General features: G+C 49.2%; 1 protein-coding gene across 2 annotated transcripts in view; it reads right to left on the reverse strand.

The window, feature by feature from the left end:
• The window catches only part of ELFN1 (extracellular leucine rich repeat and fibronectin type III domain containing 1), a 109,646-nt gene that overhangs the window by 82,256 nt on the left and 4,088 nt on the right, over positions 1 to 23,302 (reverse strand). For both annotated transcript variants that reach the window (XM_030001994.1, XM_030001995.1), the window contains exon 2: positions 3,776 to 3,888. The gene's annotated coding sequence lies outside the window, so the exon portion shown is untranslated. The remainder of the gene's footprint in view (positions 1 to 3,775; positions 3,889 to 23,302) is intronic.

Here is a 23,302-nt window from a genome sequence, read left to right on the forward strand (position 1 = left end):
TACTAATGCACAGCTCAAATAGCATTTGCTTAATTTCCCCCAGTCCGCAGGAGGACTCCATCTCTTGCTAACGAAGGGCACGGCTTCCTGCAGGTGTGCTACCAACTCCCCGCAATTGGGCTGCGCCATGCATAGCATTAAATATTTAAGCACTTGTCAAAATGTTGTAACGATTTTTTTGTCTTGTTCCATTAGCTCCGTTTCCAAAGGCCACCACTGGAACTACTGAACATTTATTTCTATTGAATCCAGCTTAGAAGTTATGATCTGAGAAACCGGGAGACAGGACAGTATGTTCTGCGGCGCCTGCTTTTCCCCACCACCACTCAGCTGAGACATGTTGGCCTTTGAAATATCATTTTTATTCCTACCTTAGAAAAACTAAAATAAAGAGATTGATTCTTCCGCCTGCTTGATTTGCTTCTGCCAGCTAAATAAGGTACATAAATATCAGTCAGGTGGCTTCCCCGTGTAAGTTTTGGGGCCATCAGTTTAAACACCTTGCACAGTTTGTGGTACCGGCCGTGTGAGCTGGATTTCCTCCCCAGGTGCAAAAATAAAGCATTGTTATTACATGATTTTCCTGTTGCTACAAAGATACGCACATGAATTTTCCTCCCTCACTGTCTGTGCATGAACAGCATCTTATTATGCTAATACTACAAGTATTAGACGAAAAGCACTGAAGAAAGCCAATGGAGACAGCAGTTTGGACTGGGGACAAAGCGGGTTGGGGGGGGGGGGCTGCTGTGGCCCCCAGGTTTGCTTTAGGTTCACTGAGAAGCACAGAGCCAGAGGGAGTTGCATGGGGTGGGGGACACCTGCAGCCCCCAGGGACATCGGGGAGATGGCCAACGCACCAGCCCTTGGCCACGGGACCCCACGCCAGGGCCACTGCAGGGCTCAGCTCCCCCCAAGCAAACCCCAAGTTTGCACGAGGGAGCTGGGCTTGCTGCGGGCCAGGGGATGGGACTGCTGGTGGCAGCCACGCCGTCACCACCCTTCCCTCCTTCAGGAAAAAAAAAAAAAGGGAAATTTAAAGCATTCTTAAAGACTTCGCTGCATTTTAATTCCTCTCTATTTAAAGACACACGAGAGCCCAAGAGTTCCAGCCCCTCTGCCTGCGCCTGGATGCTTCGCAAAGTTGTAATCCCCACTAGTGACATCATGCGCCGTTGCCATGGGAATGTCACAAACTCATTGCCATGGGGATGTCACAAACTCAGCACTGTGACTTCACCGTGGCAGACAGGCAGCAAGGGAGGCAGTGCTTCCCAGCCACCAGTATCTCTTGTAATTAGCAAACTGGCATGGAAAATGAGGATGAAACACAGGATAGGAACACAAAACCGTTTTGTAAGTATGATCTATTGGAAAGTATTCCCTCATGAGAAAGTGCCTCCTTAATGGATCCTGCGCTCTTAAGTAAACCGCGAAAGACAGAGAATAAAATAGAAATTATAGTGATTTGTTCTATTGGGCATTTCATTGAGTAATTAAGAGGATAATTAGGAAAAGGAATATTAAAAGGCTCAGCCCTCATCTTGCTCTAGAGGAGCAAACTATCGAATGTGCAGCATCATCCGATGTTTCCCTGTGCTAACGTGGGGTTCCCCAGGGCGAGGGAGGTATGGATGGATGTGCCGCAGCACAAGGGGTCACATATAGGATGGTAAGGGCTGAAAAAGCATCTCCCCATGGTCTGGCAGGATGCTGGAGCTCTCCCAAGAAACACAGGGTGGGAATGGCAGGTTACAGGGAGCAACCCCCACCTTCGCAGCATCTCTTGGCACGTGGTGTCAGGTTTTGGCGCTTGTGCGTGGTGCATTTCAGTGCAGGGGAGGCTAAAGGGAAAAACGTAAACCAGCCCCGGCTGCAGAGGAGCTCTGGGGAGAGCTTGCCATGGCGAAACACGTGCTGATGAAGCACCGCAGCCAAGGCAGAAGTGGCAGAAAGCTGGAAAACCAGCTGAAAGCTCAGCACAATGGTTACCCTGTGCCAGGAGAGCAGCTCTGTTACCCACCCCCCTTCTAACACCTATGCCCCCTTTTGCTGTCATCTTTCTCTTAGGAAAATATGTATAAAAGTACTTGTATAACTAATCCAGATCCAAACAGGACACAACACCACTCCAAGACCCCTCAGTGGTCGCAACTCAATCTAAGCTGCTTCTGTAAGATACCCAGCATTGCCCACACACAAGAAAACCTTGGTGCTGGCCAACACATTTGTGAAACAAAGACCTACTCAAGCAATGAAATCTACAGCTCTTTTCTGAGCCCCAGCACATCTCGCTCCACCCCATTTACCCACCAGCATGGCCACTCTCCAACACAGATGTCGGGACACCAGGTCCCACCACAGGTTTCCTCTGCAGCCCCCGTTACACGCTGGGGACCCCAATGCTCACACATGGCCATCTCCTAAGAGGTCCCGGGTGAAAGACAGACCCAGTGAGAGCAATCTGTCCACTGCAAGTCCCAAATGGTCCCTGCAGGGAGCAAACGCAAGTGCAGCGATGGGGAAATGCAAACTGGAGTGAAGGACACCATGAAAAGGGCTTTACTGACAGCAGTTAGTCCTACTGGACACGCATTTGTGAACACTGAGACAATAGATAGGTTATTGCCTCAAACCACTTGCTCAGGAGACAAAACAAGCAACCAACCAACCCAGGTAAATGAGAAACCCCAACCTGCAACATGGCAGCGCTGACCAGTTGCCAAGAATTCAGTAGTTCTTAGGTCCTTGCTTGCTCCAGGACCACATATTTAGGAAAGCACATCACCTTACAGGCAGGAGAAGGCTGGCTTGTTTTAAACTGGCCTCTGTGGCTAGAAACCTCTTTTTTCTCCCTAGGGAGATGGATGTGATGGCTATAATCCAGTTGCTATGCTGGGCCTGTGTTTCAGGGACAGTGGCTTGCCAGGGTTGAGCCCAGAGTGTCAGACAACTGTCAGAAAATCCATGTTCAGAAGGTCGCCAGCCCTCCCTTTCCCTGTCCCGGGAACCACTGCTCCCCTCCGTCCTCCCCTGCTCAGGGAAAGCAACCCCCATCCTCTTCAAAGCAAAGTAAAACTGACTTTTTGGCTTGTTGCTGGCCCTTACAGGCACGAAAGCAGCTTGTTGGGAGACCCGAGTGCTCGGCACAGCCCTAAAACAAGGCTCCTGTTTGAAGTGCATGGATTGAGGCTGGATTAAGAAAGCCCAGGAGGAGCATCTAGCGCTGCTCCTACACTAAAAAGGCTGCTCAGCAGCAGCAGCCGACGCCGCTTCATCCTGCTCAGCTCTTCGTGCAATCCCTAAGAAGCCGCTATGGCGCTGGGGAAGCGGCGATTTCATATGCGATGTTCGACTTGACCCGGGGAGGGGGTAATTGCAGAGCATGTGCTCTGCTTTCCAATGCTGCTGCAGGGAGGAGAGCAGAGCAGAGCTGCCTCACGCCTGGCTGCAGGAGCACCCAGCACTGCTCTGACCCCGTTATCATCGAGAGGAGTCGGACAATTAACTTCCATAGGGGCAGATTAAAACCAACAGCAAAGGCAGGACAAAACGGCATCGTTAACCACCTCAGAGCCTGCGGAGCGCAGAGCTGCTTGGGTGCAGAGCGGGTCCCAGGCAGACAACTTGTCTGTGGCTTGAGGCAAGTTTAGAGAATCGCTTCCAAAGTTTCCCTCTTGCAAACACCTTATTTCCCCCCTCTAGTCAATGCAACAAGCAGGGTTAGTGCAACGTGAACAGGGAACAGAGGATAAAGCAATATACCAGCCCATACCTGAAGGTGCATCCTTCCTTTCTCACCAAGCAGCGGGGAGGCCATTGCTGTCTCTCGGTAATTTTCCAACATCCTGTGTTGCAGGTAGATTTATGCACTGATCATAGTTGGAGCTGTTAATAAAAAAGCACAAAGAAAACGGATTTTACTGTGAAGCATAGGGCTGCTTTTCTTCCAGCTTTGCATTATCATGACTTTCTCTTTTTTTAATCTTTTTTTTTTTTTTTATGATTGACCATGTTTGGGGTTCAAAGCTTTAAAAATAAATCGCCGATCTTCTTTCATCTACTATGCATGAGAGAGTCAGAATCTTAATGGCTTAAATGGATATTTTGGGAGGGACCCCAAACCAAGCAGTTCCTACTTTAACTGGGAGCCAGAGGGATGAAGCTAATTTGCAAATAACGTTACATGCTGGTTTTACTTGAACTCGAGGGAAAAGGCTGCAGTGGCTACCTGTCATTCTTTGTGACAAATTGAACAAAATGGAAATCGAGTTCACTAGTAAAAAAAATATATATAGATATTAAAAAAAATCTGCAGCAGACCAATTTCTCCCGCACCAGGGGAACGTCCCAGGACTGCAATGAAGCCATGCCTCAGCACGTACCGCTACTGCTGCCTGGGCACTGGGGACAAACAGACTGGCTGTCCTTTTCCCAAGAGCAGATTTTTTTTAACTCAGAGAGCTGCGAGCATTTCTCCAGCCTGACTTGAGCCACTTCTTCCTTATGCAGTTCGAAATACAACTTTCTCCTTTAGCATCGCGAATGCCTTCCCCTGGGAGGGGGGAGGTCCGATATCTGCAACGCTGCATCTTTACAGCAAATTGCCTATCAATGATTTTGTGGCTAATATATACAAGGAGAAGCAGAGGAACTAATATAATGTAATTTTCCATGTTTACTGTATTATTACAATGGTTGAATCTACTGATTAGTTCCTATTTTTCTTGCCATCTCTTCCTGAGCATCCCTTTTATTTTTGCGCTGCTTATCTGCATACAGAGTCATTTATCCGTATGGCTGGTGTAACAGCAAGCAGGGCCAAAGCTATCATTTCTCCTCCCTTTCAAATTTAATCTTGCAGACCTCAATCTTTGTGATACCGCTATTATTTTGTCCGTATCTGATCTAACGGGAACCAGCCATTATTTTTGCCTTAAAAAAAAAAAGAAAAATGGAAAAAACTAATCCGAGCAAAAGATAATGATGGCTGTGGCACTAATGATCCTTGGCATACCTCCTTGCAATGAATCCGGTGCTAAAACAGAGACTGTTTGTTTCCCTTCTCTCTACATAACTGCAGGACTGACCCCTCATGCACAGGCAGCTCCCCACCAATAAACAACATTGCCCCGATCTCCCAGGGGATTCATTTCACTGCCAACTATCTCAGCAGCCCTTCTTATTGTCTTAACTTATTTACCCAAATAGTGGAAAAACAACTCAAGTGGAGCCGAATGCTCTCCAACAACATGACTGCAACTGGTTTCTTCTGCTTTGTTCCCCTACAAGCTAGGAAAGTCTCCTCCCCCAATGGTTATTAATTGAAAAGGGAAGAGGAAAATTTCCTACAATATGAACAATACCAGAAAGCGCTCTTCATTACTGTTCCTTGAAAATCACAAGGCAAGATATTTTGCCCCCCAGCTTCCTTAATGCTCCCCACCTCCCAGCTCTGAGCAGACTATCACACCGGCTAGAGACCACCCGCTGAAGCATGGAGCCAAGCTGTTCTGCTCGTGCCAACCACATCAGCCAGCAGGGATTTACTTGGGACAGGTGAGGAGACAAACTGAGGAATGCTTCTCCTCCCTTCTCCTGCACCACCACCAGTCAGAGGTTTTTCAAGCAGTGAATGTGCCTGCCCAACCTCCTCGCTGCACGTCCACAGTTTGCACCATCGCTCCGTGGTTTCTATCTACGCCACGCTCTTCACCTCTGCCTGCCGCCCAGAGACCTTCACATGCCCTCCCCTTCCCCCTAGGAACATTATAAATAAATCACGGGGCCACATTCGGCTCTTGGTCTGTGATGCAAGCAGGGACTTGGAGCTGCTTCAAAGGCATACGGCGCTGGCAGGGCACAGGATCCTGCCCGTCCCCTGCACCAGGATTTACACAGGTGAGGTCTGTGGAAATCAAACCGAGCCCTTCCTCACGTCCTCTGCCAAACGGGCCTGATGTGGGGAACCCCTTGTTCACTTTGACACGGAGCTCTCAGCTGCCCAAGCTGTAGCACTGCGGGAACCCGAGCATTTCTTGGTCTAGATACAACCCAGCCTGTATTATATTCATTATTAATGAAAGATTAAATGTTATAAAGAGCATTATTAATTTTAAAGCTACTACTAATAATCAGCTGTCCCTCACTTCACCTTGCAAGCCTGAGAGCTATAACGAAAGAGCATATTCCAGCTCGGAGCACCTTTAACAGAGGCTGCCATGATCCAGAGCCCAGCTCTGCAGCTCAGGGCCACAGGCGTTTTCTGTAACTCATGAGGAACCTCAAAGGTCTTCTAATGTGAACAACCATAAAAAGCTAGAAATGGCAGAAAAATAACTGTCATCCTTGTCTTTAGAAAGAAGGACTTGCACCAACCTCCCAGCTCTGCAATGCCAAGTTGTCTTCTTGTGTCCCAGTCTGCACCCGTATCATCACCCCAAGAGCCCAGGTTTGCACAGTGACCTGTGTCACAGCAGTCATTAGAAGGTCATAACCCATTTTGGCACCAAGGGCAAGTCTGCATTTCCAGAAGTGTTTCTTGCCCTCTTCCTCCTTGGGAAAATGCAGCTCTTTACAGAGTCACAGGAGCACGACCCAAACAAAAGTCACAACAGACCCTTCACAAATGAGCTCTCATGGGACAGGACTGTCCCTGTAACCAGACAACACTCATATTGCCTCCCAAAAAGCGGCATCTGCTCCCATCAGAGGTGCTTCATCAGCACCAGGGGGGACCAGGAGCAGGGCCATTTCTGCCCTGAATCCTCCAACATCTCAGCAGGACAAGCAGAGCGGGCAGCCACCAACCCCAGCAGAGAATCAGCGTGTGAGAAGGGCACGTGTGCAAGTACAAAGCATCCTTTGCGTGCCAGCAGTAACGTTTTCCTGCCGGCTCTGGCACATCAACATTGGTGGTGAATCACATCTCCTTTGTATTTCACTTGGAGGAACAGGGAGAAAGAGATATTTTACAGAGGAGAGTCACAAAAAGCCCCTCCTTAGAAAATAGGCTATTTTTGGTACTATAATCCCTTTCCTGTGGAAAAGGGAGGGAGGCCCAAGAGACACAGCGAGCTGCTGAAACCCAGAGAGGAATCTGGCAGCAGAGCCTGGAGCATAATTCAGATACCAGGGACCAACAACCAGGACCGAGACTCATGTTTAAAGACTGTACCAGCCTCAGGACTGAGATCTATGCTTCAGCACACATCTACCCACCCGCCTGCCCACCAATACTGCTGTGAGCCACACCAATACGAGACGCTGCAGAGCAAGAAGGTGACAAGGAGCACTTTGTTTGCTTACCCAGATCTTTCCTAAGCATGCAAAGACCTGGCTCCTCATCCAAGTGCTAATTCTCACCCTCTTTCAGCCCAGTTTTTTTGCAGCTTTTCTATAAATCCAGAATACATTTGAGCAATCAGCACAATGTTTAGTGAGAAAATCGTATGCTACGTTTCCGCTTGGCATGATTTTGAAATGGTTAAGCTGTTAAGCCCTGAAAGGGAAGTTTTAAGAATACAGCGAAAAAAAGAAGCCAAAAACAAAAATAAACCAACAGTGGCAAAATTAGAGCATGACATAAAGGAACCGTTTGGATGGATCCCTTTTTCCAGAGAAACAGTGCATGCTGGCTGCTGCTTTCCGATGTCAGGATCTCTGCAGTTGTGCAGCACTTGGACTTTCATTACGACAGCAGGGAAAACAACAAATTGAAAGTCAACACTAGCACACAAAAGTGGGAGAAAGTTTTCCTAAGCTGGGATCAAACCTCTTACAAGCTTCTCTAAACCACAGCCACATTGCCCATGAAGCCCTCTTTGCCCATCTCGCTCTCCCCCAGCAAGGGGGATGCTATTGGGGCAGGAAGGTGTTGTTTGACACACACACAAGTGCTTGCATAAGGACTAGCAATGGTCCAGGGTGAGGACAGGCCACGGCAAGTACCTTAGAAATGCTCACGTATCCACATTTTCCAAATAAACCCTACCAAAGAGAAGCAAATCCTGCTCCAATTTGTGGCTCACCTTCATGCAACACAACCCCAGTGATGCTGGTCCCTCTAAGGATAGTCAGGTTCTGCCCAGGGCATTCACGGGGACGGAGAGGACTCTCCACCTTCACCCCAGCCAACTTGCTTCGCACAACACAGTGACAGCTGTGCAGCCCCTATGTCCCCTGTGTCACTCTGAGATCCATCCTGAATTATGCATTGCTTTGCTGCTGTGCAAACCGACTTGACGACTTACTTATGCAGCCAGTTACTGGGCTGAAGGACACAGCTCCAATCACAACCATTTTACATTGACTTTTGTCATAAAACGCAATGCAATGCTGGATCAAAAGACCTCCCAGAATCCATACATGTGACAATGTCCACTACAGCTGTGACACAAAGCATTAAGGTAACGACAGTGCCAAAGCATTCATACCTGCTACTTCTAGGTCCACCCAGCCCAGTGCAGCTGAAAGACACAAGGGCTCTTTTCCTCCCACTCCAGCCTCCCCTGGGTTGCTGTGAAGTGTTTGCTATTCAAAGAGTTCTTGCAAGAGAGCTCTCTCTTCTGGGAGGGTTTGGATCAGCGACATCAGGTTAGGTCACCTACAAAGGTAACGGTGGGAAAGACCTTGCTCGCCTGCATATTCGCATCTGTGCACATCTCTGCGGAGGTCTGGCATGCTCCTGATAAGGGCATCTCCTGTCCAGTTCTGTACACTGACCCAGCTTCAACTGGGCATGATAAAGATTAATAAACAGCCAGAGACAGCCTTTTCCTCCATCCCCTAAAACTTCTCCAGCTCAGGTCCTCCCCTGCCTTTTTGGAGTGCCAGAGGATCTTGTATTGGGTCCAGGAGGAAACCCATGACCTGTACCCCCAAATCCTTCTGCTCCCCCAGGGAGGCAGGGACCCAAGCAGCCAACGCATCATCTACATCCATCCTGGGAAGCATTTTAAGACTTGCCTAGACAAAGTCAACACCAACCTGATACACCACTGGTAAAAGTCCTGCTTCAAGGGGGAGGCTGGACTGCAAACTCCCAGAGGTCCCTTGTGCCAGCATTTCTGAGTCCCACCTTGTGATCTCCCCTCCTGGATTCACCCTCCTCCACAATCTTGAAAATGCAATTCCTCTGAAAAGCTCTCTATCACTATAAGTGGAGAATCTCATATCTGAAGCACTGACAAAACCCTGGGATTTAATTTTTATTGCAAAACCAAAGCCTCTTCTGTGCATGGCCCTTCCCTAATGATAAAACAGCATCTCTGTAGTTGTCGATTACTCCTGAATCACAGCACAGTTACAGACAGGTCTCAAGATGGGGTGGAGCACATGGTGAACTGCAGAGGACTCGGGCTGAGAAACAGCACAATAAATAATTACTTTATTGCAAGTCAAGGGGCAGCATTTCCACTGATAACGTTCACACAACAGGGAGAATTTTACTCTGCGCTGGTGTTTATATTGCAAATTGCTTCCACAGTGCTGTCTCAAGGAGCCTTTGCTCCTCATTGCTCTGGGAGGAAGGCATTCAGCCATCCCCAGCCTCCACAAAGGAGCCAGGCTGCCAGGGTCTGTCCTGGCAGCTTCATCGCAGGTCACTATTTCTAGTTTAGGCAGGGGAAATAATTCCTCTGGATAAGGTGGGTAACAGCCCAGCCCTGCTCACGGTCAGGGATGCACCCAGCCTCCACCAACCACTAGTGCTTGTGAGCACCAAGTTCCATTTTGCTATTTCAACCTTCCTCAATCCCAGTTCCAGGTGAGCTGGTGGGATTCATGGGAGGCTGGAGCCAAATCTTTAGATGTCATATAGCTTGCACAATAATACCTAAACAAGCACACACCTCCTTCTTCCCTCGTCCGAAGTCCCATGTTATCAAGTGCTGAGTCTCTTTAAAGAAACTACTGTGCAAGTGTCCCTACTGCAGCACAGCAAAATAAATGAACAGAGGGTGAAAATAAATCAGTATCTATGGAGGAGGTCTCCTGCCCATGGGCACTTCAGGGAGAGTAAGAGTTTTCCTCCACATTGGCAGCCTGGTGACTCTCATTGCAATGCATGACTCCATGACAAAAGATGCCGAGAAAGTGCCAGAGGAAGAAGGGAAACTGTTTTTTCCCTTCCTTTTGATTTACACATGCTTCTGCTGGCACTGGCTCCTGGACATGTATTCCTCCATGCTCAGCTACTGCTGAGCATGATAATATAGAAGCACAGACCCAGGCATTCGCTGTCTGTGGGCTCCAATGTAGATCAGCAGCATGATGAGGAAAAGGCTTATTTGCATTGCCATTATTCGGTATTTGCAGCAGGACGCCAAGAGCACAGAACGGCCATGGTAAAAAGCATTTGATTTAGCCTTCACACCACACACCTTCCTGAATGCATTACCCATCGCAGACCTGGCGTCGAATCCTCCCTACCAGCCTTCCGTGCCATCCCATGATGGAAAGGCAATAGAAAGCACCTCTCAACTGCCCAAAGCACGTGGCCAGGGCAAGGTCACAGCACCCAGCCCTGTCCCTGAGGTGGGCAAGGTTCCTGTGACACTGCTCAAGCCACCATAGCCCAAAGCAGCCCCTTGGCTCCTCTCAAACACATCAAATGTTCAGCCCTCAGCTACGGAGCTGGGAAACACCAGGAGAGCTTGGAAGACGAGCGGTTGCGTTATCACGCGTTCATCATCAGGCATGAGAGCACACAACTCAACGTGAGTGTCCTCCGTTGGCTTCAAGGGCACCAACACATTGAAATTCCCAGCTGATTCAGGGCTCTCATTTGCTCTTTCATCACAGCCATGGCCAGGAGCTCTGTGAAGGCTTTCCTAGCAAACCCAGGAGTTCCTCTAGGACTGGCAGCATTGGTTTTCATCCGTGCAGCGCTTTGTGGATGCTCCTGGAGCAGAGCATGAGAGAGCGATGGAGGGATTTTAGCTATTTATGAATTAGAAGAGTGGTTTACATATTTTAAACAGGAAGATAGAGGAGATTTTGCTCAGAATAAGGGCTTTTTTCCTTCAATTTTTTTCCAAATTGCTTTCCTAATCATTAGTATTTCTTGCCACGATGAACAACCGGGCAATTCCATCATGTTACCTTGGATGTACCATGGCAGACAGCTAATGCTATTGGTCATAAATCATGTCCCTTTCAATCTCCATTATATAGGAAGAGCAAATTTGTTATGATGCATGTGTCATTACACACCAATGCCTTTCCATTATCATATAACTGGATGCCCCCAAGGTTCATAATTTGCAGTATAATAGTAATTTTTAAAGAACCACTGGTAATCAATAGCACTCAGCATCCCTGTCAGGATCATTTGCAAAACAAGTAGCACCACTGATCTCAAACAACTTTGCAGGAGGGATATTTAATCCCCATGAACTGCATTATATGATGGATAAGCGAGGAATCCTAGACTATGTATCATGTATTTTCCTTGGATTAAATATCACTTCAATCAATGTTGCTACCAGCTGTACAATGCTGCCTGTGTTTTCACTAAGTAATGCTGAAGTATTGTCTTACAAATAGATATTACCTACCTGCGCAGCCACCAAAACCACATGGCAGCTCCATGGCACGCGAGGAGCGGGGCAAGGCAGAGCGGCGAGTTAGCCGATACGATGCTGCATGGGGAGCACACGGCAGCAGGCAAAGCTGGGGGCACAGAGGGCTGCCGGGCACCCCACGAACGGGGCATTGCTGCACTGAGGGGTCGTAGCAGACATTTACCACGGCCATAGCCGTTGCCCACGGTTAGGTGAGCACAGGAGGTGCTCAGCCCCGTGCTTGCGGAGCCCGAGCCCGGCAGAGGTGATGCTCCCTCCCGGCGTGGGTTTGATCCGCAGAGCCCACCGAGACACAGACCTGCCCTCATTACCAGAACACCCAGCATAGCCTCCACACCAAAAATCAAATCACCGGCAGACGGAGGTGCTGTTTTCAGCCCCTTGTCAATACAGAGCTTGGGTTTAACCAAGTTACTACCTATAACTCTAGCAAAAGTGCTAGGTAGTGTTATTTAATAAGAGGTTCAGCTGTCTGCCTCATTAGCTAACAGACAGACCTTAAAGACAACAAACAGAGGCTCGATTTACTTATTGCTTTTCCTTCAGCATGTACCACCAGAGGCTGTAACTGGGAAGGTAACTTTGTCCCAACCGCCCCTGCCCTGGCTACGGTCAGTCTGTTTCAAGTCCGTCCGCATCCCAGGCCATGACAACCTTTAATGGAGCTTTTACATACAAAAATTGAGATGGAGGCAGCTGACCTGGCAGGACCCCGTGCAACCAGTGCATGGAGAAGCACTCATGAGGACAGCACTGACCCCAGGGGCTGGCGCATCCCCACGCGTACCTGGCTGTGCTGCAGCCCTCGAGACAACCCAGCCAGCATCCAGCCCAGAGCTCCCTAACAAACAGCTCCGAAGTCAGATTAAAGACAGGCACAACGTCTGTGCTTCAGCAACCTTGCTATTGGGGAGCCCGAGTTACCTGTTGCATGGCCGAGAGCTGGCCAGCACCTGCCTCTTTCCTTATAGATGGCTTTCTGAGGCATGAAATCCACATTTAAATTTTCTACACAGGTTTCTGCCTCTTCAGAGCTCTCCGGCAGAGCCGTATCTCACTACTTGCAGCTGCAGACACCTTTAGCAAAATCTTCAGCTCCTACTGATGTGGAAAAATTCATGCATTTCTCTCCTCGTGTGAGCGCGGGTCTGGCATTCACAGCACTTCCCAGCGATAAGCCCCAAATCACTCATCGCTAGAAACCCCACACTTTGGTAAGGACAGACAGAGTCAGGATTAAAGAAAACCACACCCTTGGACCCTAACTAAACACTGTAGCTGCTGGAGATTGCAGAATCCTATTTAGCAATATCAGAGAGCATTTTCTGCAGAGGAAACATCTTCAACCTGGCTATAGGAAACCAGGAAAATTAAGTATTTTGGGAGGAAGGAGGAACCCACCCAGTTTTGCTTGGTTTGGTTCATTTTTAGAGACAAATGTGGTTTAGAAATGGGATTAACTGGGGCATCCTAGCACCCCTTCCTGCTCAGCGGCACCTTGACTGGGCTGCACGCTCCTGCAAGCTCCTGGGCTGCCCCAAGGAAAATGCCACTGAAGAAGATACGGCTATTTTTAAAGCTAGAAGGACAAATTCTCCTCCCAGTTACACCAGTGACCTCGTGACTCTCCTCAAGGTTGGGCAGGCACAGCTCTGATTTGGGGCTATTTTGAGCATCCTCCAGAGTCACCAGGCACCCAGCAGGCAGAAAGCACAGAGAAGCAGGATGAGGCCCTCACCTCCAGATAGTCAGACCCAACCTGCTAAGGCACCAATAGTTTTCACTGACTAGAGGGTAAAATGAAACCCCTCGTTAAATAAAACACTTTAATTAAATCCCTTCAGCCAGCCTGGGGCTGGAGGAGGCACAGCCGCTTCCCCCCGTACGAGCGTTGGCCCGAGCAGGGCTGGTGCCCCTGCTGCCATCCCTGCTCAAGCATTATACACACACGTAGTACAAACTCGTTCAGGGCTCTTCCACAGATGAAATATTTAAATGGTTTATACATTACTATCCCTTTTAATTTAAATAAGATGGAATTGCTATAAACTGACTTGGACTGACTTGTTTGCCCCACCACTTTTTTTTTTTTTAATCTTCCAGCTGCAGTTTCATCAGGCTGTCATCCAGCATGATCTCAGCACTTCATGAGCACAATCCATGCTGGTAAATGGATGGAGACCTCTAGGAAAGCTCAGATGCCGCACAGTGATGAGGAAGCGCCTTCTGCTCTCTCTTGAGCAAGCATCTGGGCTACAGCATGACTGAAGGGATATCACGTATCAAAAGGGACGCAGAGCCTGGACTTTCCCATCTGCATTTGCCCACTTGGGATGAGCACTACCTGCCTTGCTACCTGACCCAACCTATTTGCGTCACCCTTTTTGGGAGCTGCTGCTCTCACCCCCGAGGCAGCAGCTGCACTTTAGGTGCTGGTGACACCAGTATAAGCAAGACCCAGGGCAAGCTCTGGAAGACAAGACACGACCAACATGTAATTCTCTGCCGATATGTGCAGACACAACCCAAAACCTCCAAGAGCATCAGGCTGAGAGGAATTTCGCAGCTTATGCGGACCAGGGGAGATCCTACTGCAACACTCAGGCTTCCACCCCACTGCCATGCCCAGCTCCCGAGCGTCCCAGGAGGCTGCACACATTCACCGCCTTCATTAGCAAACTCGATGGACAACGAGTGATCAAAGCAACCAGCAATTCTACCCAAATTCACCCCCATGTTCTCACCCTGGGGGCCAAGTGACCCAACGCCGCTACCCGTGGTGCAAGGAGAGAGGACACATCTGCGGGCAGGGAGGGAAGATCTCTCCCTTGGACTGCAGAAGCCTAAAGATGGAAAATGCTTACAGCTGTGTACGCATCCATATGCATAAGAGAACAGGCCCTGATCCAGCACACGCTTACGTCAATCTGCCGTCACCAAGATTTAGGAGAACATTTAAAATTAAGCAAAAATTTCCTTGCGCTGCAAAACTAAGGACAAAGAAAGGAAATAAGTCTCATGGTTAGAGCAGAAGCAGGTGTCAAAGGATTTGGTCCCAGCACAGGCTCCAGCACCAACACCCCAAGTAAACCTGGGCATGTCACTTCACCTCTGGGTTTACCCACTGAATGCAGCTGCTAGCTCTCCAGGCGTGATTCCCCTTACAGCTACAAGAGGCTCTCAGGTGGTCACAGAAAACCTGACCAGCTTTGAAGGCTATTTCCCATCTGGTCCCCATGGCCAGCTCTTTATGCACTGTTTGCAGAAGAGCAGGTCACCTGTAACTCAGCAGCTCTGAGGAACTTGCTTATAATCTAAACCACAGAAGAAAGTCAGGATTTGCAACAATACTTCAGGTTTTGCCTGCTGAAAAAAAAGACCACAGCATTTCAAAATACGTGGGGAGAAAAAACAAGATCAATAAGCAAAAACACACTTATTTCCCAACCCAGCCTAATTAAAGTGAAGCGTATTATTCTGTTCACCATCATAAGTAAGAGTTCCAGTGCAAGAGAGAGAGTGCGTTATCCTAAGGGATATACAACATTATGTTGTTTTATTAGTAGGATTGGAAATGGAAAGGACAAAAAAAAAAAATCAGAACAGGAACCAGTAATTTTTCATTGAGGGGGGGGGGGGGGGGGAAAGCCATGCAGAAAGTTTGGAGCTTTTTCTTAAAGCCAATGTGAAATTAGAGAACCTACAATTGAGTTCACAACTAGAAAGGATTTTAATACAGAAGAGGACTTTTCTGCAAAACCATTAGTGAAGCTCAATATTAACAAACTGACCCACACAGTAAACGTGACAAACTTCTCTGAACTTTGATGGGGTGGTGATGGTCACTTTGCTTCTAAGCAACCTAAATGATTCTATGATTTTGTGGGGAGCTTTAAGAATTGCATCCCACAGGTTTATTTCCCCTTCTTTCTTTAAGCATGAATCAGTTACACAAACTCCACAGCCTGATTTCTGCTCCTTTGTCAATTGGGACAGCTGTTGAAACATGTTGATTTATTGAAGTTTTCCCTTTACTCCTCTGTGGTAGATGTTCTCCAGAAGCAGTTGCATTACTCCTGTGCCCGCACTTCGGCATTTCCCTGGACGAGCTAAATAGGAATCAGGCCAAGTGAGCAACACAGGACGGGCTCAGCTGGGCGTCCATCCCCACCCAGCCTGTTTGCACCCTGCAGTTTCTGTCCTACCTGCCTGCACAGCAGAGCTGGGCAGATGCACAGCTCAATCCCACTCCCACCTCAGTGTCCTGCTCTGCTGCACAGTTTGCAAAGCACAGCCTCTTCCTAGCACAGGCCAGGTCCCCGCAGACTCTTAGGGACAGAGGCTCAAACCCAGACAGCATGAAAGTTCAATGGTGCCATAAAACACAAGAGATAGGTTTGAACTCCTGGATTTTAAACAGAAAGCCACTTCCAGCAGCTCTCCATCCCCTTGGGCCACACGCCAGACCTTGCAATTCACTGCTCAGCACCGCCTTCCCAGGAGAAGACGGCTGGAAGTGACATTACTGCAGTGCCTCCCTCCATCCCCAGGAGTTAATCGGCTTGGTGACACCAGCAGTCACATCCCTTGTCCTGCCAGCCCTGATGGATGCCCTGTCTGTCACACTCGCTACATCTGCCCGCAGCATTTGTACCTGCTGTGCCCTGAGCAGGGGCAGAACCAGCACAAGGCTTATGAGTTTTGTTTCCAAGCTACATCCTGGGGCAGGAGTAAAGCAGAAGCAGGTATTTTTATATCCTAAATCAGATGTTCGATACCTTTTTTTTTTTTTTTTTTAAATCATTGCCTTTTTTTTTTTTTTGCATTCCTTTAACAACTTTACTCTTTTTGCGGTGACAGCTCAGAAGGGTGGGTGGGAAATACCCCTTCAGTGCTGCTCCATACACCCCTGCTTTCACTCAAGCGGGGCCAGGCACAAACAACTCAGTACAGTAACAAAAAGAAACTACTTCAACTCCTCAACTGTCCCAGGCTTTTTCCTTGTGATCAGACTGGCCAGCTGCCCAGCCTGAGGAGGAAAGAGTTAATTAGTAATGTCACAAGATGAGCACTTGGGCCACGCAATTACCATCTCCTGCTAGAATACCCTGGTGAACCGCCAGCATTAATGGAACCAGCACTGAGCTGAAGTCAAGACATTCATCCTTTGACATTGCTCTATTGCAACAACTTTATTTTGATGATACCGGATGATTAATGCTTACAGCCGCTATCATTTCCTTTGATAGATTTTGGGGCTGTAGAGTGACATTTGCTCAATGCACCATTCTTGAAAAGCTGCACTCATCATAGCGTAGAGGAGAGAGATGCTCCGTGCATCCAGTCGTTGGCAACCAGACTCTCTGCAAGCTGCAGGTGGCCAGGAGAGTTACTTTGAGGAATATGGGAATGCTTACGGAAAGCCTTGCCTGGTAAAAGCTGCGTGGCGAGAGGAAGGCATGTTAAACAGCCAGTGTTGTAAGAAATGGCAAGAGTTTGTCTTATCCAGTAGAAAGAGAAGAGACTGTTGATTACAAACATCACAGCCAAGAGCCATAGCAGACTGCGCTGTTTTGCCACAGACACGCTGGAAGATCAGATCCCAAGCTGAGACTCTCCAGGGCTGAGTTGCAGCCGTACTGAGCGCTCACAACCGCTCTTGAAGCCAAACAGCATCCAAAATCAGATCGATTAATCAGTAAAACAAGACACAGACAAATGTCTTAACCCTAGCATTCACTAATGGCAAAAAAAAAAAAAAAACCACAACTTGGAAACCTTAATCTTAACCTCTGTCCCTCCAAGTTCCCCCCCACCTGTAACATGAGGACAAGAATCATCTACCTCACCCGGCTGCTGCAAGGTTTTCCTAATCAATCAGCTCATTAATTCATGCAAAGCATTAGATAGACAGCAGATGGATGGCTTTACACAATAGCCTTTACTACAGTGAAATATTTCTACTTAATTCTCTGCCGGCAGCTGCCTGCCCACTCCTATCTCACCGGCACAGAGCGGTCCAGGCTCACGCAGGGACACCCACGAGGTCCGGAGCAGTGGGCTCTCCCCTAGACCCAAACAGCACCCGGGGCCACGTGGGATTTCCTGGCTGGAGACACCCTTTTCACAAGGCTTCTTACAGATTTGATTTTCATCTTGTCATATTTAAAAGCTGTCTCAGGAGTGTAATGATTTTAAATTCACTCACCGCCACAGTCAATCAATGGAGCAGCGGCGGCTGCTAGTGCCTCGCTAGCGGGCGGTGATGAATGGGGCTTGCGAGGCTGCATCGCTCGCCTCCGAGCGAGAGGAGAGCGTGGGCAGAGGGTGGGGAAAAGAAGCAAAGCCAGAAACAAGAATTAAAAGGAAGAAACGGGGCGGGGGGTAGGAAAGCCCAACCTGCTCCCAGCAAACTTGGGACAAGCGTTCATCCGCTCCTGGAAGGCACAGCTTGGAGGGAGCAGCCTTGGCTTGTATTAAGTCTCCCTGATCTGTTATCATCCTATATCTTAAACAAACCAGCTAATATATTTATTACAAATAAGTGCTAACCCCAAACTTGGCTTGTGCAGAGGACCAGAGCCCTGGCCGCCAGCCTCTACCCTACATGCGTGCCCCTGACCCAGCTTTCTTTTCCAGGAGGAGCCGAAGAGCAAACACCCTAGCACGGCTCTCAAGAGCTTCTCTTCCCTCGGGACAAAGTGATAAAGGGCACAGCGTTGAGGGTGTTATCCCTCAACTCTTCCCATGCAGAAGCAGACAGACACAAGCCCCGCTGGATGACACACAGCACCCTGTGCCTTCCCCATCCCCGAGCAGCTTCGGGTGCCAGCAGCAGAGAGGAGCAGCCCTGTGCGCTCACAGCCACCCCAGAAACCACAGAGGGATAGGGAGCACCTGTGAGCTTCCAGGGAGGGGAAAAAAAAAAACCAACCCCCCAAAAAAACCTAAATGCACACAAAAATGCCCCTGCTTGAGGGAGCCCAAAGGGCCTAATCCTGCTCCAGCATGCTGCCAGTCAGCCTTTGAAAGGATGCTGCTCTAGCATTTGAAAGGAGCCCCTTCACATCTGGGCTCTTTTTCTCCCTCTTCCTCCAATTACAGGGTCAGGTCAGCGCTGTGCAGCCTGTGAGCATAAAAATATTCATAATATGGAAAACTGGGATTACCAAAGAAGCTGCAGTTCACGGCGTGAGCATCACAGCTGGGTGTTACAAGTCTCACAAAGCAGAGAGGGGAAAGAGTCAAAAAATGAAACCCACCACACCAGCAAAATAAAAATAAGAGGCAGTAAAAATAAATTAATGATGTTGGTCCAATTTGAGCAAACACTAATTAAGAATGTGTAATTGAATTAATGCATTATTTAGAAACCCCAGCAAATCCTGAGCGGGGATATAAATACATTATAGGGTTCCTTCGACATCACATGTATCTCATGCCTCACTACCCACAATTTATTTTGATGTCACCGGAATCTCTGGATTTATTTACATCCTTGTCACTCACCATTGTTTTGCATTTACCCCATATATCTATATCCTCTCCCCTCAATTCCACACACCCAAGTGCTCCATATGGGGCAGTGATGACCATTTGATAAGTCAAAGCTGTGTAATAAATTAGCTCAGCTCATCAACCACTTCCCCTCCCTACGCCTAGTAGCCACAGGACTGGGTCTAATTTGTTTAAAGCCTGGAAAAACATCAAATACCTCATTAAAAAACAAATCTATCTTCTAGAAATACTTTTTTTTCTACAGCTTCAAGTGTTAGTTTGCTCCACATTACACTGGAAAAGGCCCTGCACAAGCAGGATCTAAGCCTGCCCCAGAATAGGTCGAGAAACAGATACCATCACACCCTGGAAGAAATAGAGGAAAACAGCATCTCAGGAAAAAGGCGGGGGGAAAAAAGAGTCAGCCAGCCCCTCAAAGGTTTTGCAGCAGATGTTTGTACCCATGAAAGGTCCTGAGATATTGCACTTGGAGATGGGACAGTTTAGTAGTGCTTTGGGTATTTATCAAGAGGCTTTACATACATTATTCTTCCCTCCTTCTGAACCCTTCGCAGCGAGGCTTACAGTTCTTACTACATCTGCGTTTCTAGGAAGAGATACAAATACACCAAAAGGAAAGAAAGAAATCCAGTGAAATTGTTTAAAACCGCTAAAGACACTTGTAAGGAAAGCAGCATTAGAAAATAACACGGATGAATCCAAGTTCACACACGCATATATAGCTCTAGGAAAGGGAAAAAGAAGCAGCATTAAACTCTCTTGTACTTCGGTATGAGCACATACTGTAGCAAAATATGAATGCTGTTTATAAAACATATTGGAAGACTTTTCCCTAAAAGGTGCCATATAAAGTATAAAATTTCATTACCTCTGCCTGTCCATTTTATAAAGATATACACAAACAAGTTGCCAAATCTGCCTGCAGTTTAACTCCATTAAATCCAATGAATGAGTTTGGCCCACAAAAAACTGCACTTACTGTAATAAAGCTAAAAGCAGCTGATACAGTAAAACACATACATTTCCATACACTTATTCCTGATGATTTAAAAATATGAGTGAGCTACAGAGATTGCCCTTGTCCAGCTCCTAAAGAAATACTGAAATGGGGGAGAAAAAAAAAAACAAAAACACCAAACCTTGGAGTTTTGCCCCTCCCGCTCCCCCTAAGCGCAAATGGGAGAGGGGTGGGAGGACGCCAGCAGGGTTGTGTTCATTTGGCTTTTCCCACGGAGAGCCCTAAACGTGTACATTTGGACAAAACACCTGATGGTTTGGTCCCCAAGTTGGGCAGGACCCCACCCAGCAGGAACAGGGGTCTCAGGTCTGGACCCCCGTTCGGGGACACCCGCTTCTCCCCCACTGGTACCCAGAGGGGAAAACGTGCTCAGGCTCCCAGGGCAGGGATGGAGGATGCTCTGCTCCCCAAGGCAGTTGGCCACAATTTCGTTTGCGGAGGGCTTTCCTCGTGATCAGTGGTTCTCCAGCCACTGGGTCATCTTGAATTATACCTTGAACCTTACATTTCATGGGGGACCATGCCAGACCCAAATGACAGATTGTAAGCCTCCCCTGACTGATAGGGGGGTTTTTTGTTTGTGGAGTTGTCTTTTTTTTAAATGCACGCAGCTTTCTCTCAGGCTGCTGTCGCAACCACACCAACTCTCATCTCCACTTCCCCGGCCTTCTCCTGTGTCCCTCCAACTCCCTTACCCAGGCTGATACGCACCCCGCACCCTCAGTGTCCCCCCTCCAGACCCTCCTGCCCCAGCTCCTCATGGTGCACAGAGGCTCCAAGTCCCCCTCACCTGGAGCTAACTCTCACAGCTCCTTTCTTAGATATTTATTATCATTTGCTCCTGCTATGGGAATGTCTCAGAGACCTAGACAACCCTCGTGCTAGGGGCTGTACGTAATATTCACCATGCCAGCAGCCAAACTACACCTTGCATATAATTTCATGCTCTTCCTCCTCTTTCTCCGCACCGAGTCCCTGCCGCTGGCTGCCACCGCTCTCCTGGGGGTGTAGCAGACATGGGACCAAGGCTTGGGGTCTCCACTCCAGCCCCTTCACTCCAAGGTCCCCTTTTGGGGACAGCTCTGCCTCCTTCCTGGCCCACAGTTTGGGGCCACGCACAGCTCCGTAGCTGTCCCGCTAAGCCTCGCTCAGGTCCTCTCGTCGGGGCCCAATTTGCTGCTGACCATCAGACCTCCACCTCACCACACCCAGACACTCAGCCCCGGTGCTGTCCTGCCATCAGGCTCACTCAGAGTGTCTCCAGGTCCTGAATTCATAACCCCCCCCAAAAATCCAGCAACCATACCAGATCATGCAAAACACAAAGCTCGAGGCTGTGCTCCCACCTCAGACCCCCTTGCAAACCCTGCGGTAGCTTCCCACGCTCCACCCCAAAGCCTTGCCGATGACCCCACCAGCTGCCCCCCATCACAGAGAGCTCAGAAAGGCACAGCCTACCTGCAGCAAGCCCCCAGCCCCACGTCCTCTCCTCCTGAGGCTCCTCACTACCCTACAGCAGCTCTTTCTTAAGTCCCTCTGCTCCACCAGGCTTCCCAGTGCCCTTTGCTGAGAAACCACGTAATCCCAGGCTTTTGCTACACCTGGAGTTAATACCAATTCATAGCCAAGTGCCAGCAGCTGGGATGCTGCGGGCTTTGCTGTGCTGCTATGGCTTTCCTTGGAGTGAAATCCCGGCCCGGGAGCAGCCAGCAGGGAAACTCCACCCGGACCAGCGTGGCTGGGATGTGCCTGGCTGCTGCTTTCCATGTCCCTCTGGGACACAGGGCTTCACTGACATAACCCGCTTGCTTGTCCCCAGCACATGCACGGGGAAAATAAGCATCAGAAAAAACTGCCCGAGGATGGGGTTGAGACTCTACAAACAGGCAGGACAGCACTGGGCTCTCCAAGGCACGGACCGCGTGTCCTGTCCCCGTTACAGCTTCTCCAACCTCAGTGCTACATCCAGAGCTCGACTCGGAAACCTCCGAAGCACTGGCCACGTCCTTCTGTTTGCACGCATCATGCAATCCTATATTTAGCATACAATGGGAGAACCAAAATAAATAATCCATAGCTCATAACAATAAACCTTGCACCTTGAACAAGCCAAAAGCCTGACCTTTCATAGTTAAGCCGTCCTGGTGAGAGGTTAGATCTTGTGTTTTCTGATCATCAAACAGGAAAGCATTAGCCAGACAGGGAGAACAAGCTCTTATCTAGACCTGATTTCTCTCCCCTCCAGGGGATCCTGTAGGATATTTCAGTTCTCTCTCGCTCGCTGTATGACTCTTCCCTCCCCCAGTTGCTTGAAATCAGCCAAATTCACAATCTAATCTGGCCGGGAGTCAAAGGGGAGAAAAATCAAGTCCTAATGCAGTGACTACTTTGAATGGGGAATTGAGGCCAATCAGAAAGACATTATTGATCCCTGCTCGGAGCACCTCGGTCAGGGAGGGGAAAGCCACGGGCAGCCGCAGAGCTGCCCACCGCAGCCGGCCGGGGCTGTCCTGCCAGGCCTGCAGCTTTCCCAGCACGCTCGCCCGGGCTGGGAGCCGGTGTGAGGGACGCGATCCGGCCCCATCCGGCACAAGTTCCCTACCCGTGCGTGCGGGCAGGGAGAGCACACGCCAGCCCTGTGCCAGCACCGGCAAGCACCCACGGCGTGCACTAGCCCACGGCATGCGCTAGCCCACGTGTGCGCGAGAGCGTGACCCGTGTGCTACCTACCGCCGTGTGTTTGTGCGCAAACACTTCTAGCGTGCCATCGCTTTGGAGCGGACCCGTCTGCGACAGCAAGGCTGCTACACCAAACGGTGCGTGCATGCGTGTGCGCGCAGCGAGGGCTACATGCGTTTAAGCAGCGTTAGTGCGGGGCAGCTCTGCGCGGGAGCCAAAGCGCAGGCTGCAGGGCAGGGAAGGGGGTGTGCGTGTCCATGCGTGTGTGTGTGTACCTGCGTGTGTCCCCCCCAGCTGCCCACCTGCACGACTCACAAGCACAATCCCTGCAGCAGGCAGGGGAAGGCAGCGGGGTGGCTCACCCCAGGCTGCGGGGCAGGTCCAGCAGAGGATGGGGAGCAGCCGGACGGGACCGGGCTCAGCTCTGGGCATCCCTGGGTGAGATCCCGATGCTCTGGCCCGCCTTAGCGCTGACTACACGTTCTTCTGCCTTATGTAACCG

The sequence above is a fragment of the Aquila chrysaetos genome, chromosome 25 (assembly GCF_900496995.4).
Source record: "Aquila chrysaetos chrysaetos chromosome 25, bAquChr1.4, whole genome shotgun sequence".
In the NCBI taxonomy this organism is placed as follows: domain Eukaryota; kingdom Metazoa; phylum Chordata; class Aves; order Accipitriformes; family Accipitridae; genus Aquila; species Aquila chrysaetos.